We start from the raw sequence: 16,587 nt of genomic DNA on the forward strand, positions 1-16,587 counted from the left end.
TAGGTTACTGTGTCTTCCCTAGTGACAAACTCAGGGATAAAATGCTTCTCACACAGAACAGCATCATTAGAAGGTAAGAAATCCTTCCCGTGAATAGCTGTTATCCACTGGTCCCGACGATCCTTGTCTTTTGGGAAGCGCAACACTGATGCTGTGTTGCTCCCACTGTAATTGGATCTGCAGCCAGGTGCACAGCATTTCCGTGGCATCTGCAGGAAAAAAGTAGTTGTCACTAAATGCAAAGATATGATTTTTTCAGTTATGAGGGGCAGTGCTGTGTGAAGCCAGATGTTGGGAAATCATCTTCCATTTTCTTATGTTGAAGGAAAATTGTTTCCCCAGTTATATTTTTTCAATTATATCCTTTTTGGTAATTTTCTGGAATAAGTGTATTCCTTAGATTCCTAGGTAGGAGATATCTACAAATAGAAATGAAAAAGTAAGATCATCCTTTCTGTTTACCTTTTAAGATATGTACCTTAGTTTTGACTGAACCATTACTTTGAGGAAAACGGTATTTCTTTTAGATATTTAGGTTACCATGAGACACACCTCTGATTGCCTCAGCCAATTCAGACACCTGTGGGAGAACACATAAATAAGTGTCCATTTATGCCTGATGGCAGGTTTCAGCGACATCAAAAGATGTTGTACAGCACACTGAAACCACATGATTAAAAAATGTGTATGGTAATAATGCATACTAGACTTAGACATGATGACTGTAATACAAATGTCTGAGACTTGCATGTATGGGGGTAGGTATGTGTTATGAATGGGTCTGTGACAAACACCTTATCCACCACAATCCAAACTGATTTTAATGGTAATGTCTAATTCCCTTTGCAGCACAATTCACACAGATTTTAATGGTGACGTGTAATTCTCCAAAGCAGTGTCAGCAAGTGCAACTATTAGATGTTAATTCAACACTCCACAGCCTCTTGCCACCATGTTTAGCAAGTTGAGGCAAGAGAGAGTAAAATATAGGAGGTATGAAATTTGTGGCTACCTACGGCACACAGAGTGATATATGTAAATGTATATGAAGTATATCTAGCAAATTTAATACGAATGGCATTAATTTATTGTCTGACACAAAGTAATAGATGTTATGGTAATTACTGGATGATAATCACATATTTTCAGCAGAAAAGTATCGTAATCAGAATAAAGAATTCATCTTGCAAGGTAATTGATATCGTGAAGATGATAAAATATTAATCATTTTAGTGCCACTGCAGTATAATCAACAGTTCATTATATACAACGGTATTTTATATTATTTCAATATACACGCAGACATTTATTTGATAAGAAAGTTAATACTGAATTTAAGCAGGAGCAAAGAATTCCATAAAGAGTTCAGTGTAATAAACTATATTTTTCGTTTTGAATGACTGGTCGGCAGAACAAAGGCTGTATACAAGTTCAAGTATCATTGGGAATGAAAAATTTATACCATGATTCGTTCTAAAGAAAATTTTGCTACTTTCCTCCTTGCAAATAAGCCTGTGCCAGTGTCAGTAATATAATGCATCTGAGAACCAATGAAAGTATATATCTGTTTTGTGAAAGCACGTTCAGTATTAATATGACAATGCTACTTAACTGATCTTTCCTCATGAGTCTTGGTACTGCAAAAGATGCAAGGTAGAAATCAAGCAGCTAAAGAAACTTAAAGAGAGTTATAAAGAGTTAAAAGAACAGATAAATGTATTAAAAGAAAAAGAAAAAACATACCACTAGGAGTTAACTGAGAATGTATTTGAGAGGATAGTGAATGAAATCCCCTATGAGGGTATGGAACATAGCATATCAGAGGCAATGATGGGGCAAACAAAAGAGAAAGAGGAAAAGGAAAAGAAGAAAAAAATGTAGTGCTGTACAGGGTACAGGAGTCCACAAAGCTGGACCCTGGGAAGAGGGAGAGAGATGATTTTGAGAAGTGTAAAGATCTGTTTGAGAACTCACTGAAACTGGAAGGTAGTATAAACACTGAGAAAGTGATAAGGTTAGGAAAAAATATAGATGATGGAACAGAAAGGCCACTTTTGGTTAAACTGAAGGAAGAAAAAGAGAAGTGGCCGTATTGGGAAATGCTAGGAACCTAAAGGTTTGAAGCAGATCCACAGAAGAAAAGGAATTGCATAGCAAAAGAACCTTACAGCCTTTCCTTCTTGCTGGAAGTTTGCTCTCATTCAGCCAGTCCCAAAGAAGGGTGACCATTCCCAACCCTCTAACTATCGTCCAATTGCTTTAACATCCTGTATCTCAAAAGTTTTCGAGTCCATTCTTAATACAAAAATTATAAAGCATCTTTCCTATCACAGTCTTCTTTTTGATCATCAGTATGGGTTCCGTCAGGGACGCTCCACAGGCGATCTTCTCACCTACCTTTCAGGCTCCTGGTCATCCTCTTTTCGGGACTTTGGCGAAAGCTTTGCTATTGCACTTGACATCTCAAAGGCTTTCGATCGAGTCTGGCATAAATCTTTCATTTCTAAACTGCCCTCTTACGGTTTTTATCCTTCTATCTGTGCCTTCATCTCTAGCTTCCTTTCTGGTCGTTCTATAGCCGCTGTTGTAGACGGCCATCGTTCTTCTCCTAGATATATTAACAGTGGTGTTCGTCAGGGCTCTGTCCTATCACCACCTCTCTTCCTTTTATTCATTTATGACCTTCTAAGCTGTACATCTAACTCTATCCACTCATAAGCTGATGACTCCACCCTTCATCTTTCCATTAATCCGACAACGTCCATCTCGGCAGTTACTTCAACATACAAGGGATGAGGCTATGGCACACCCATTGTCTGACTTGGCTCGTATCTCTGACTGGGGTAAAAATAATCTGGTTGTTTTTAATGCATCAAAGACTCAGTTTTTGCACCTATCAACCGGACAAAATCTTCCGCAAGTATACCCACTAATGTTTAATATTCAGCTTAATCCTGCATCATCATTGAACATGCTTGGAGTTTCATTTACTCGGGACTTGACTTGGAAAAATCATGTTACATCTCTTGTAAAATCCGCTTCCAGGAGATTGGGTGTGCTAAGCCGACTCTGTTCCTTCTTTACCCCTTCACAATTGTTGACTCTGTACAGGGGTTTTTATCCGCCCCTGCTTGGAGTACAACTATCATGTGTGGGGAGGCTCCCCACATACAGCTCTTCTCAATAGGGTGGAGTCAAAGGCTTTTCGTCTCATTAACTCTCCCCCTTTTACTGACTTCCTTCAACCTCTGTCTCTTCGCCGCACTGTTGCATCTTTATCTCTTTTCTATCGCTATTTCAATGGTCACTGTTCCTGTGAACTGTCTGCATGCATTCCTCCACCTTTACGACGGGTGCGTAGCACCCGTCTAGCAGCAAACTCTCATCCCTTTTCTGTTCAACTCTCTAATGCAAGAGTTAACCGTTACTCCCAGTCCTTCATTTATGCAACAGGTCAACTCTGGAACTGTCTCCCTCTGTCTGTATTTCCTGCTTCCTATGATCTCCAGTCTTTCAAACAAAGTGTGTCCAGGCATCTCGAAATAAATGGATCTTGAATTTGGCTCTCTCTTGTATTTTGTTTTTCTCTTGGAAGGAACAGTTTTGCGGCCTCGTTGCCTTTGGTTCCTTCTTCCTCACATTAAAAAAAAAAAAAAAAAGTGAAATAGATAGGCAACTAAGAGAAGAGTTAAAGAGAAAGAGAGGAAGGGGAGGAAAAGGATGGTACATAAAAACCAAGAAGTTGTACAGAGCAAAAATGGAAGAGAGAGGCAAAGAATGTAAAATACGGAGATAAAAAAGTAAACAGAACTATAAGAATATAATTAATTAACATACAAGGACTAGGTAACAAAAGAGACGGCACATGAAATAGAGCAGTTAATTGAAAAGAATGACATGTATGACAGAAACTCAGCATAATATAGATATGGTACAATTTAGTGAGTTGACAGAGAAAATAACAAGCATGAGAGAAGAAAACGACAAAAAAGGAGGAGGATTAATGGTACCTACTAATGAGAAGAAGTACAGAAATAACATTTAACAAGATCAATTCAGAACATACAGACGTTCTTGATGTAGATGGAAAAAATAATAGGTAGAAACATTAGGCTGTTGTTTGTATATTTTTCTATGGAAAGGACTGATAAGGATAGAATAAGGATCTCGAAAATGAGAATAGGCTATACATAGAGAAAAAATTGAAGAGCTGCATGAAACAACACTGGTAATATTGGGTGATTTTAATGGACATACAGGAATACTTGGAACACAGAAAGCAGATAATATAGGAAGAATGATAACTGACTGGATTTGGAACTATAATTTAATGAATTGCGAGAGTACATGTGAAGGAACATACACCCGGAGCCAGAGGGACCAAAGAAGTGTAATAGATTATGTTTTTGTAAACAAAATGACCAATGAAATATGTAAGAGAATGAGTATAGATGAGAACAAGGAGATAGACATAACAGACCACAGTCTAATAACACTTGACAGAGAAACACCAATAAGAAACACAAACTTTAGGAAAGGAAAATAAAGGAAAATAGAGTATTTTCAAACTGACTCAGTCTCTCCACTGAAATTCCTAACTGAAGTAGACAGGAAAACCACTGAGCATAATGTACAGGATCTGAACCAAATAAACCAAGTCATTAAACAAACAGCAAATGAAGTTCTGAAAAAGACTTACACAAGAAAGGAAAATAATGGGAAAAGAAAAACTTTGGATGAATAGCGAAATAAGAGAAGAAATAAAGAAAAGGAAGGAGTATAATAGGAAAAAACGGCAAGCAAACACTGTGCAGGATTAGACTATATCAACAATAACAAGCACAGAAGGTATAGAACTTAAGAATTAGTGTACATGAAGAAAAAATCATCAAGGAAATAAAAAGCAGTGATAATAAAAATAAACAGGTATGGTAATAGATATATAAACTAAAATGCTATTATAAAACATCAACTAGCACAATAAATATATATGATGAACATGGAAGACAATTGCCAGTACATCAGGCTAAGATGAATCAGGTTTGGGATGAAAGAATAAGAGAAGAAAACATGAGATAAATGGATACCGAGTTAAATAAAAGTGACAACACAATAACGATGGAAAATATGGTAGTATACCCAGCAAGCATAAGGGAACATAGCCTATGGATATGGGAACATACTGATATGGGAAAAACAGTACAGGAACTTAATCACTCAGATAATGAAGATCTTAATCTACAAGTTGGAATCATATCGTTTAGAAAAGAAATTCTTGAGGAAAAGAAGGATGCAATTTATAATTTAGGGAAAAAAGGAATAGAGAAGAGAGAAGCTGAGTATAATAGCTGTTGCTGCTGCTGCTGCACAGAATTAACCAAGAGGAGATTACGTTCTGGAGGTGTCGACGCCATCATCCTATCGCACGCCATTTTTCAAGCGCCTAGTGGCCAAAGTAGAAAAAACTCTAGTACCCGAAGTTATTTCAAAATATTCTGTGTTTTCACACTTCATTACTAATATTATGCATACAACTTCCCATTATGATTTACTTAATTAAAAAAAAAAAAAAAAAAAGCAGTCTACAGTATATAGCCTACCATAAGCTACAGTCAAAGCAAAATTCGTTACCATAGATGTGCAGTAGGAATGACTGAGGGTTTCAAGGTGGAGGTGGGATTGCATCAAGGATCGACTTTGAGTCCCTTCTTGTTTGCAATGGTGATGGACAGATTGACAGATGAGATTAGACAGGAGCCTCCGTGGACAATGATGTTTGCGGACGACATTGTGATATGTAGTGAGAGCCGGGAGGAAGCTGAGGCAGAGCTTGAAAGATGGAGATATGCACTGGAGAGAAGGGGAATGAAAGTAAGCAGAAGCAAGACTCAGTACATGTGTGTAAATGAAACAGATGACAGGGGAACCGTGAGGCTGCAAGGTGTAGGGGTGGCAAAGGTAGATGAATTCAAATACCTGGGGTCAACTGTACAAAGTAACGGAGAGTGTGGTAGAGAGGTAAAAAAGAAAGTGCAGGTGGGATGGAGTGGGTGGAGAAAGGTGACAGGAGTGATCTGTGACAGAAGGGTCTCTGCAGAAATGAAAGGGAAAGTTTATAAGACTGTAGTAAGGCCAGCCATATTGTACGGAGTGGAGACAGTACTACTGACAAAAAGACGGGAGGCACAGTTGGAGGTAGCAGAATTGAAGATGTTGCTTTTTTCGCTAGGAGTGACGAGATTGGACAAAATTAGAAATGAACATATTAGAGGGACAGCACACGAAAGTCAGTTTGGGGACAGCTAGAGAGGCAAGATTGAGATGGTTTGGACATGTGCGGAGGAGGGATGAGGAGTATGTCGGGAGGAGGATGCTGGAAATGGAGCTACCAGGCAGGAGAAAGAAAGGAAAGCCAAAGAGAAGGTTTATGGATGTAGTGAAGGAGGACATGCGGCTTGTAGGTGTAAGAGAAGAAGTTGCAGAAGACGGAGTAAGATGGAGACGGGTGATCCGCTATGGCGACCCCTAAGGGGAGAGCCGAAAGGAGAAGAAGAAGAAGATGGCGATTGGAACAAACTGGTGAATATCCTACAGTACAGTTTGCATGAGTACCAATTTTCGATTAAAAACAGGGTGGCTGATCTCTTGTGAGTGCCTTGCAAATATATCACTCAAAAGTCAGGTATCTTACACATTTTTGCAATCTTAAATTACCTATCTTCGTGTAACCGTCAAATGCAGCTATTACGCTGTATATTACTTATTTTGACCTGAAAACTTTGAATTATATTAAAATGAACTACTCACATTCACCACTTAGCTACACTCACATCTTGTAGGATAAGTTAAATCGAATGACTGAAGTACGGAGGAGTGATGGCCAGCGGTCAATTCCCCTCTCTGTTTGTCCTGCCACTGACGAGTGACGATGACGCCTCCCGGTCCCCCTGCGCATGCATGGCCTCCGATTATGACGTCACACGAAACGGCGAGCGGAATGCTCCGGCCCGGTGTGGAGACGGCCCTGGCACCAGTCCATTATTCTGTTACTCCACTACTAATGAAGTTACATTTTTGAGTAACGGAGTAACGGACTCATTACATTTTTTTTTTTTACTGTAACGGACCGAGTAACTTCCATTATTTTCCTAGTCCGTTACCCCGTTAATTTTTGTTACGTTACTCCATTATTCCATTACATTTTGGTTACCTTTTGCTTATCTTACTTCATTTGTATCGACGCACACTACTGGCCACTTGAATAGCCAACAGCCAATAGCGTGCACCGATACAATGAAGCTGAGAGGAGTCCAGCCCCAATGTGGACGTGGAGCAGCAACCGGCTGCATGCCACAGTACTCAGTGTTGCCAGTTTAGCAGTTTTCTCACTAGATCTAGAGATATTCACTTCTACTTAGTGGCAGTATTTCATGTCTAGGTATAAAAAATCTAGCGGTATTCTAGAGATTTTATGCAGTTTTGGCGATATTATGATGCACTCCCAGAAGCACACCAACAGCATCCACAAATCAACCAAGTCCAAGGCACAGGCCATGGTCAAGTCCTGGCTGGAGGATGTCTTGAAGAAGGATGACAAGCTGACGGACATGGCCTTCCTGAAGGAGCTAGCCCTGATATGTGTCTTTGCCAGATACAGCACAGCCATCCCTTCGAGTGCCCCCATGGAGCACCTTTTCTTCATTGGCAAGGACGTCCTTAGAGCCAAGAGAGCCACCCTTTCCGATGCCACCTTAGAGCTTCTCATGTTCCTCGAGGTAAATAAATAATATAAAATTATATTACTGACTGGTAGGTGGTGTCACTGCCGTGGTACTAGTTGTGATAGTCTGGTAAATGTATCATGTAGGTGGTATTGGTAGTGTGGTGTGGTGGTTACTGTATCCGTGGTAGTTGTGTTGGTAGTGGTGGACCGTGGAAGATGGTAGACTAGTAGTATTATGGTAGTGGTGCCTGGTGGTACTGGTAGATGGTAGCTGTGGTAGATGCCTGATGTGGTAGTAGTGGTTATGGCGGCAGTGGTAGTTGTGGTAGCTGCTAGCTGGTAGTGGCAGTGGACTAGTGGTAGTACTAGTAACCACTAACCAGTATTGGTGGTAACTGCCGAGCTGGTGAGTGGTAGTGGTGGTAGGCTGGTAGGTGGTGTCACTGGTGTGGTGTCGTGCTGTAATAGTAGTGGTGGTAGGTGGTGAGTGCCTGAGTGGTGACTGACTGACTGATTGTCGTGGTGTGGTGGTGGTGGTATTGACATTTGTAGTGGTTGTGGTGGTACTGGTAGTTGTAGTACTATTTAGATCCTGGTGATTCTGGTGAGTGGTTCTGGTGTCAGGGTGTGGAAGTACCGGTAACCTGAAACTTCGTTGTGGTGGCAATGTTGTTACTGGCGGTAGCCGGCACTCCAGCAGTATGTTGGCAGTGATGTTGGCATTATGTTGGCAGTGGTGGTGTGATATGATATCACTGATGTGGTGGGTAATTAGTAACTAATAAAGTCTAATTGTGGTAGGGTTAAGGGCAGGTATGGTAAAAATATCGCTAAAATATAATAATAATAATCATCATCATCATCATCACCATCATCCCGGACCTCCTTTCTCACCCTAGGACAGGGTGAGGAGTAGCAATGTTCAGACAACCCAATTTTACCCAGTCCAATGGGCCACGCTTCCATTCACTCATCATTCAAGCCCCCGGCCTCCTGGCTATATCAGATAAGCCTAACACATTCACCACGTTCTGTAGCTTTACATAAATGTATCAGATAGAGTCAATCCGGATGCTATCACGTTAAAAAGGGTGCCAAATCCCTGATCATGCACTTCTCCTCACAACACTCACCCAGCCAGCTCCATCTCTTGTCAGTTCCCTAGCCTCACTGACTTCCAAACCTCTCTGCCTCACACACTTATCCTCCATATCTCTCCATCTTCTCCTTGGCCTACCTCGCCTCCTCCCTCCTTCAAATTCGCTCAGATATACCTTTTTCACCACTCTATAGTCATCCATTCTCTCCACATGACCATGCTATGAGAGTACACTCTCTTCGATTTTGGTGTCCACCGACTTCCTCACTCCATATCTTTCACGAATCACATTATTCCGTATCCTATTCACCCTCTGTACTCCACATATATTCCTCATCAGTCCCATCTCCACTGCTTTTATTCCTGACGTTTCTTTTTCATGCCACACCATAGTCTCACATCCATATGTTTAAGTTGGCATTAACACTCCTTCATGTAAGCCTCGTGCAGCTGCAACACTCAAGCCTCTGTTTATTATCAAGGCCTTCAATGCACCAGCTACTTTTCTTCCTTGTGTCACTCTACTTTCAACTTCTTTTGCACATTTTCCTCTCTTTTCTATCAATGTACCCAGGTATTTGAACTCTCATCATTTTTAGTCTCTCTCCATTCACTGTAACATCGCACTGGGAGTCACCTTCTCTCTCAGTAACCATCACTTTACTCTTTTCTACATTTACTCTCATGGCAAGACGCTCACAGACATCAGCAAAACTCTGCACTAGCCTATCAAGTTCTTGTCCGGTACGGTATTGCAAACAGTACTGCATCATCAGCATACAACAAATTTGAGATATTCCATCCATTACCATTCATTACCAACATCATCCCTGTCTCCATTACTAGTGTTTTTACTTCTCTCATCACCCCATCCATTAATATATTGAACAACCATGGGGACATCATACAACTTTGTCGCACGCCCACACCGATCGTAAACTATTCACTTAGATGCCCATTAACCCTTACACATGCTTCATTACCATCATAAAAACTCTTGACGGCATCTAGCAGCTTACCATCTACACCGTACATGCGCAAAACTTTCCACAATCCTTCTCTGTCCACTCTGTCATACGTTTTTTCCTGATTCATGAATGCCATTAATACCTTATGGTCCTTCTCACAAGCCTTCTTTACTGTCTGTCTCACTGCAAATATCTGATCCACACATCCTCTGCCACTCCTAAAGCCACCTTGTTCATCATTCACTAGGACTTCTGATATCTGTCTTACTTTATAATAATTCTTCCATATACCTTCCCTACCACACTCAATAAACTTAAGCAACGATAATTCTTGCACTCACTTCGCTCACCTTTATTTTTGTACAGGGGTACAATCACAGCCTTTTTTCCACTCTGCAGGCACAGTTTCACTCAACCATGCCTTCTTACATATCTCCAACATGCACTTCATTCCACTCTCTCCACTACACTTAAGCATCTCTGCATACACCTCATCAACCCCAGCTGCTTCCCCATTTTTCAGTCTCCTCACAGCACTCTTCTCATGTGCGAGTGTCACGTCTCCAGGCACTGCACTCACTCTCTGCACACCCCCAAAACTAATCAACGTAAATAATTAAAATTTATAAAAGGTTAAAGGAGAATATTTAGTTTACTTTTCTTAAATTTCTTTTGTACTTATATTAACTACTTTGCGCAATCGTGCAAGTCACAATAAATGTAATGGATATATTTATGTTATAATTACAGGCCAACCGCCAGCATGCCGAGAACATAGATGACGTAAACAAAGGTTAAGGACAAGGTCATGCCACCACTGGGTCTCCAGCCGCCACCACCCATTGATGCCAGTACCAGTACTACCAGATTAAGTTCAGTGTGATTGTCAGACTGAGAGCAGTGAGCACGACGTCTAGTGATGGTTTTATCAACCGTCTTTACTGTATTTCTTCCTTTTGTTACTTCTATATAATAAAATGAAATTAATATTTTTCTTTAATTTATTTAATACAAGTAACGGAGTAGCGAAGAAACGGTACCTTCCGTTTCTGTTGTAAAGAAGTAATGGTGTAACTGATAATGAAGTTACTACTCTAAGTAACGGAGTAGCAGATAACGAAGTCACTTTTTGGAGTAACGATGTCTACCACTGATCATAACTAATATGAAATCAAAATTCATTATTAGTATTACTCGTCAACATAAAAAAATTAGTTTATGGAGCACACATGCAATGCATGTAACGTATCTAAAATACGTAAAATTCATGTAAATGGGAAAACTACAAGCTCGCGTACTTAAAAAGAAGTACGTAATGGAAAATAATGGCCGATTTTTTGGTGCATTATTTAAAATATGAACCAACTAAACATTTGCAAGCATCTCAACCACAATTGCATAATTTAATGTACGTAGGAAAGAATTTGTGTTAAATTAGCTGAATATTAGTGCTTGTTATTGTATTTCTGAGTAGTTTATTTCTTTCATGTATAACTGATGATGAGGAATCATTGACCACTCACGATGCAGGGGGGAAAAAAAATCATTACCTGATGGCTTTATCAAAACGCATCATCACTCTCTCGTACCACTCCAGAATTCTTAGCCTGTCACAACTCATTTCATCTCTAGAACTCTCTATCAACACTCTGGTCTCTCTCACTGATCAACCCTACTCCCTCTCATCACTCCAGGCCTCTCTATCATATTCATAACTATTCCCACAGCAAGCATGGTTCAATTCTACTTACCATTCGAAGCCTCTATCAAGACTCATCACCACTTCATCCACCCCACACCTCATTACCATCAATGGGGGAGGCGGTGGGTCAAACGGTAGAGAGTTGGCCTGCAGTCCTAACGGACCCAGGTTCAAATCCCGCTAAGGCAGGGAACAGTAAGGATTTGAATTTCATATAATCAGACTTTACTGATCTACCAGTAGGCCCGCCGACATGTAAAAATACCCCCGCTAATACCAATACACCAGTCCTATATGAGACAGCCTTAGCATGTATTCAGTATGGACGGTGGGTGTTAGCGCCGAAGTGGTGACATGCAGAGGTGTGCGGTACGTAGGAGGACTACTGGGCCTTGAAAGCAGGCTGTGAAGCCTATGTCCAAAGTTGGTCACATAAAAAAAAAAAAAAAATCCCTCCCACCACTCCATCCCCCCCTCTAACTCATCACAGCTCCAGACCTCTCTCATAATTCATCACCACCCGCACTTGTCCCTCCAAGCAAACCCTCCTCCTGATATACTTACATGTGCCACGTTTTCGATCTTCCTTATTCTCTTTCATTGCGCTCAAGGATAAAAACAATAATACTCAATGCTGTACTTTATGAAATACTGTACCTCAAATGTTAGACATGGTTTAAGAATCTTATGAGTAGTTTTCTTTGATAGTTGATTTTCTGATGGTCTGATCGATCTGTTGGTAGGCTGATTGATCAGTTTGTTGACTGACTGATTGATCTGTTTGTTGGTTGGTTAGCTGACTGGTTGGCCTGGCCTGTTGGTTGGTTTAGTAGTTCGTTAGCTGACTGACTGGCTGGTCTGTAGGTTGGCTGGTTGGCTGGGGTAGGGCGAACAATGTTCGACGCTTCAGTGATGAGTGAATGAAGGAATAGAGTAATGGTACATATTCACTCGGCCCTCTGCTGATTGTTCTCCTGGTTAGTGTGTGTGTGTGTGTGTGTGTGTGTGTTTTGCGTCTGAATCCTACTCACTCCTCATGTATCTCACACTCATAACACACACTGTCTCTCATTATATTAACTATAGATTTCTTGCGTCACTTTGCGAGGACAGCAACAGCAAAGACAATACCATCAACAATAACAATGACTACCCATTATATACATATACTCCCAAAGAAAAATAAAAAGGCAAAAACTGTCCAGTGTTTATTGGTCAGAATATCAGGTTTGCTTTTCATTCCGTTGTCATCAGCTTCATTTATTCCATCCTCTGTCATCCTGCCTTGGTGTCGAAGTTCAGCCATCCTGTGACACCTCATACCTGCAAATGGATCAGTACACTAGTGAGTCAATTAGCCTTATTCACCCACAGCATGCTATTTGTTTTTATTCCTGCTGTCTTGTGGTGATATTGTTCATGTAAGGAGAGACTTTCCACACTGGATCCGCGCGTTACAAGATGTCTTCCCAAGGCTAAATACACTAGTCTGGTATCAAGAAGACTAATACAAATGTGACGTACTCTGGTAGGAGTTATTGGAAGAACTAATTTTATGTTGGAGGAGGCTGTCCTGGGTAAATGATGGTGAGATTGGCTACACTGTTAGATCAAAACTTTAACTGCCTCTCCATGATGAAGTATTTAATAGTATATTGTTTTCCCCGAGACAATTTTGTTTAACTTAGATGAGATCTTTGGTGGTGAAGTGGATAACGAAGACTGTTTGTACCCACACCACTTCGCATTACCTCTTCTAAGATGAGTAAAATCGTGTGGAGCTAACAAGAATGAAATTTAAATGAAGTTATTTGGCTAAATGAACGGGAAAAAAACCCCAGAGACTGTGATGCTGAACCTGGTACTTAGAACTAAGTATGTCTGGAGTTTTTCGTGGATAGAAAATTCTTATCAACACTCTCTCACCTTGTATGTGCTTGTACCGTAGAGTACCATGGGACTGGTTGTGGTTATGATATTTCTCGCGGTCAAATTAGTTTCACTTACGCTGCTGAGAACATTGTTTATATGGATGTGTTTCGGGGCATTAACTCAAACTATCTTTTAAATTTCTTATTGCCTGTAAAGCAATTCACCACACGATATCAAATGAAACTACTAAGTTACTGGTATTTGTTCTCGGAGGGTGGGTTAGATCCTTTAGTTAGATGAGGCGAAGTACACTAATGAACAGGGTTCCAATGTATGTCTTGAATCAATGTCATTTTGGATATGCACAAATTATAATAATATAAAGGATGCTTGTTCGATAGCTAATCACGAATCACTGTGAATATGGCTGAATACTAGACAAGGCAAAAAAATAAATGGTATTTCCTTCTACATCCTGGATATTTTTTCAGACTGACTGTTAATAATGTGTTTAGAGGTTGCGTGCCTGACAGGGTGTTTTAAGATAAAACTACCACTTAACAATGGTGGGTGTAGGGTTGGAGGTGACAGTCAGGAAGGAGGCCATTCCATCCCACGCCCCCATCCCCTCTTCCCATGGTATACAGGGGTAGCAAGTGAGAACCCCTTACGCAGGAGATAGTGATCGTTACTGTACCATGGAAGTGAATTTAAAAGTCACATATAAGTAGGTATGGATGATTCTTGTGAAATTCAATGCCCGACAACTGTGACTGTCGCAAACTCTGGTCTGTTAGGAAAATCATCCAGCCATTTAGTTTATATTTGTTATATCTCACTGTTATCAGCCTTCTGCGACTTTATGCCAATTCTTTCACAAATCACGTGAACACGATGTTAATACTGTTTCGCAGAGCACGAATATGTGCACGAGTATCTGCTGACAGTGTGTGTATATATATACATAGAGAGAGAGAGAGAGAGAGAGAGAGAGAGAGAGGGGTGGTACTCGTACGTTAGGATTTGCGTGAGGTGTAGACGTGTGTGAGATGCAGCAGCATGAGATATGGCAGTGTGACTTTTGGCAGTATGAAGTGTGGCAGTATGAGATGTGACAGTGTAAAGTAAGGTACAGTAACAAGTGACAGTGTGAGCTACGGCTGACTGAGGTGTGTGTGTGTGTGTGTGTGTGTGTGTGTGTGTGTGTGTGTGTGTGTGTGTGTGTGTGTGTGTGTGTGTGTGTGTGTGTGTGTGCGTGCGACGCTGCAATGTGTGGCGTTGCAATGTGGTGTGCATCAGTGTGTAGTAGGGCATTTTGGGACATGTGAGATGTTCAACAGTGGGGTGTGATAGTGTGAGGTGTGGCTTTGTGAATTTTGGCAGTTTGTAATATTACATTGTGAGGTATGTCAATAATAGATGTGTGAGCAGTATTAGTGTAATTAGTGGCTGTATGAGGTGTAGCTGAATGAAATGTGACGGTATTACCTTTATCAGTATTTGGAATGGTTATTTAGGGATATGAAGGAGCGAAGTGCGGTAGAATGGGGTGTACATGGGGTGTGGCAGGGTAGAGTGTGCATGAGGGATGGCAGTATCAGGTTCCATGGTGATGGTTGTGTGTGAGGTGAGACAATGTGGGACCAGGGTGAAGTGTGTAAGTGGTTGGGTGTAGCAGTGTGAGTTAGGAAATGTGAGGCGTGGCAGTGTTAAGTAAGGTAGTGTGAAGTGTGGCGCTGTGAGATAAGGCAGCTTGAGGTGTGCTAGTGTAATGTAAAGCAGTGTGAGGCGTGACAGTGGGAGGTAGACCAGCGTGTAGTGACAGAAGTGGTAGCGTGAGGTAAGGTAGTGTAAAATGTAGCAGTGTGAGGTAAGGCAGTGTGAAGGATGGCAGTGCGAGATGTGACAGTACAAGGTGTAAGTGTTAGGTGTGGCAGTATGCGGTAAGTTACTGTGAGGAAAAGCAGTATGAAAAATGGCAGTGTGAGGTACAGTAAAATAGTGAACGGTGTGGCAGTGTGAGGTAAGGCAGTGAGATTAGATAGTATGAGGTGTGATAGTGTGGCAGTGAGGTATGGCAGTGTGAGGAGTGGAAGAGTTAGGTATGGCAGTGTGAGGTGTGGCAGTGCTGGGTGTGTGATATGTGGCAAGGTGAAGCGTGGTCGCGTATGGAGTGGCAGTGTGAGGTGTTCCAGTGTGAGGTATTACTGTGTGAAGCATGGCCGAGTGAGATGCGGTAGTGTGAGGTATGGTAGTGGGGTGTGGCAATGAGGGGTGTGGACGTGTAAGGTGTTACGGTGTGAGGTATGGTAGTGTGAGATGTGACCGTAAGAAGTGAGGCACTACGAATTCTTACTGTGTAAGATGTGACATTATGAGGTATGGCATTGTGTGGTGTGGCATTGTGAGGTGTGACAGTGTGAGGTGTCGTGCAGTCAAGTGAAGCAATGCAAGGTGTGGTAGAGTGAGGTGTGCCAGTGTATAGTGTGGTAGGGTGACAGTGTGAAGTGTGGTGGGCTAGCAGTGTGAGGTGTGCCAGTGTGAAGTGTGGTGGGGTGGCAGTGTGAGGCGTGGCAGTGTGAAGTGTGGTGGGGTGGCAGTGTGAGGTGTGGCAGTGTTAAGTGTGGTGGGGTGGCAGTGTGAGGTGTGGCAGTGTGAAGTGTGGTGGGGTGGCAGTGTGAGGTGTGGCAGTGTGAGATGTGGCAGTGTGAAGTGTGGTGTGGTGGGGTGGCAGTGTGAGGTGTGATAATGTTGTTGTTTAATCTCGGTCATCCTGACCGAGAAGACCTGTCGACAGCATAAAAGACACCGCACTTATGCGCTTGTCCAATAGATTCCCTATATCACCCATGCTGTGTCTGCTGCTTAGTGTTGCATGTTGTGTCCATTACTTTTGCAGTGTTGTGTTGGCTTGTTTTACAAGCGAGACAAGCGCCGTCTGTGGTTCCATACCAGCCACATCTAAGCTAGTAACTTAAGAGGGCGGCTGATGTCCTGGTCTAAGCCTAGAAAGGTGAACTCGATCTTCTTCAAGGATACACCTGTTGAGTGGATGTCAGAAAAGGGAGGCTTGCAGTATATTGTTCTGATCGAGGTGTCTTATTGCCTTGCACACTAGGGTACATAGATGTTACTTTACTATTAAAGTAGCAGTATCTGTAAATCGAATGTTGCTAAATATGGCTTTGGTTATATTTGTGTGGTGATGGTTTAATGTTTCTTA

Source organism: Coenobita brevimanus, chromosome 107 (genome assembly GCF_032717465.1).
Source record: "Coenobita brevimanus isolate Jiangsu-jjx chromosome 107, ASM3271746v2, whole genome shotgun sequence".
In the NCBI taxonomy this organism is placed as follows: Eukaryota; Metazoa; Arthropoda; class Malacostraca; order Decapoda; family Coenobitidae; genus Coenobita; species Coenobita brevimanus.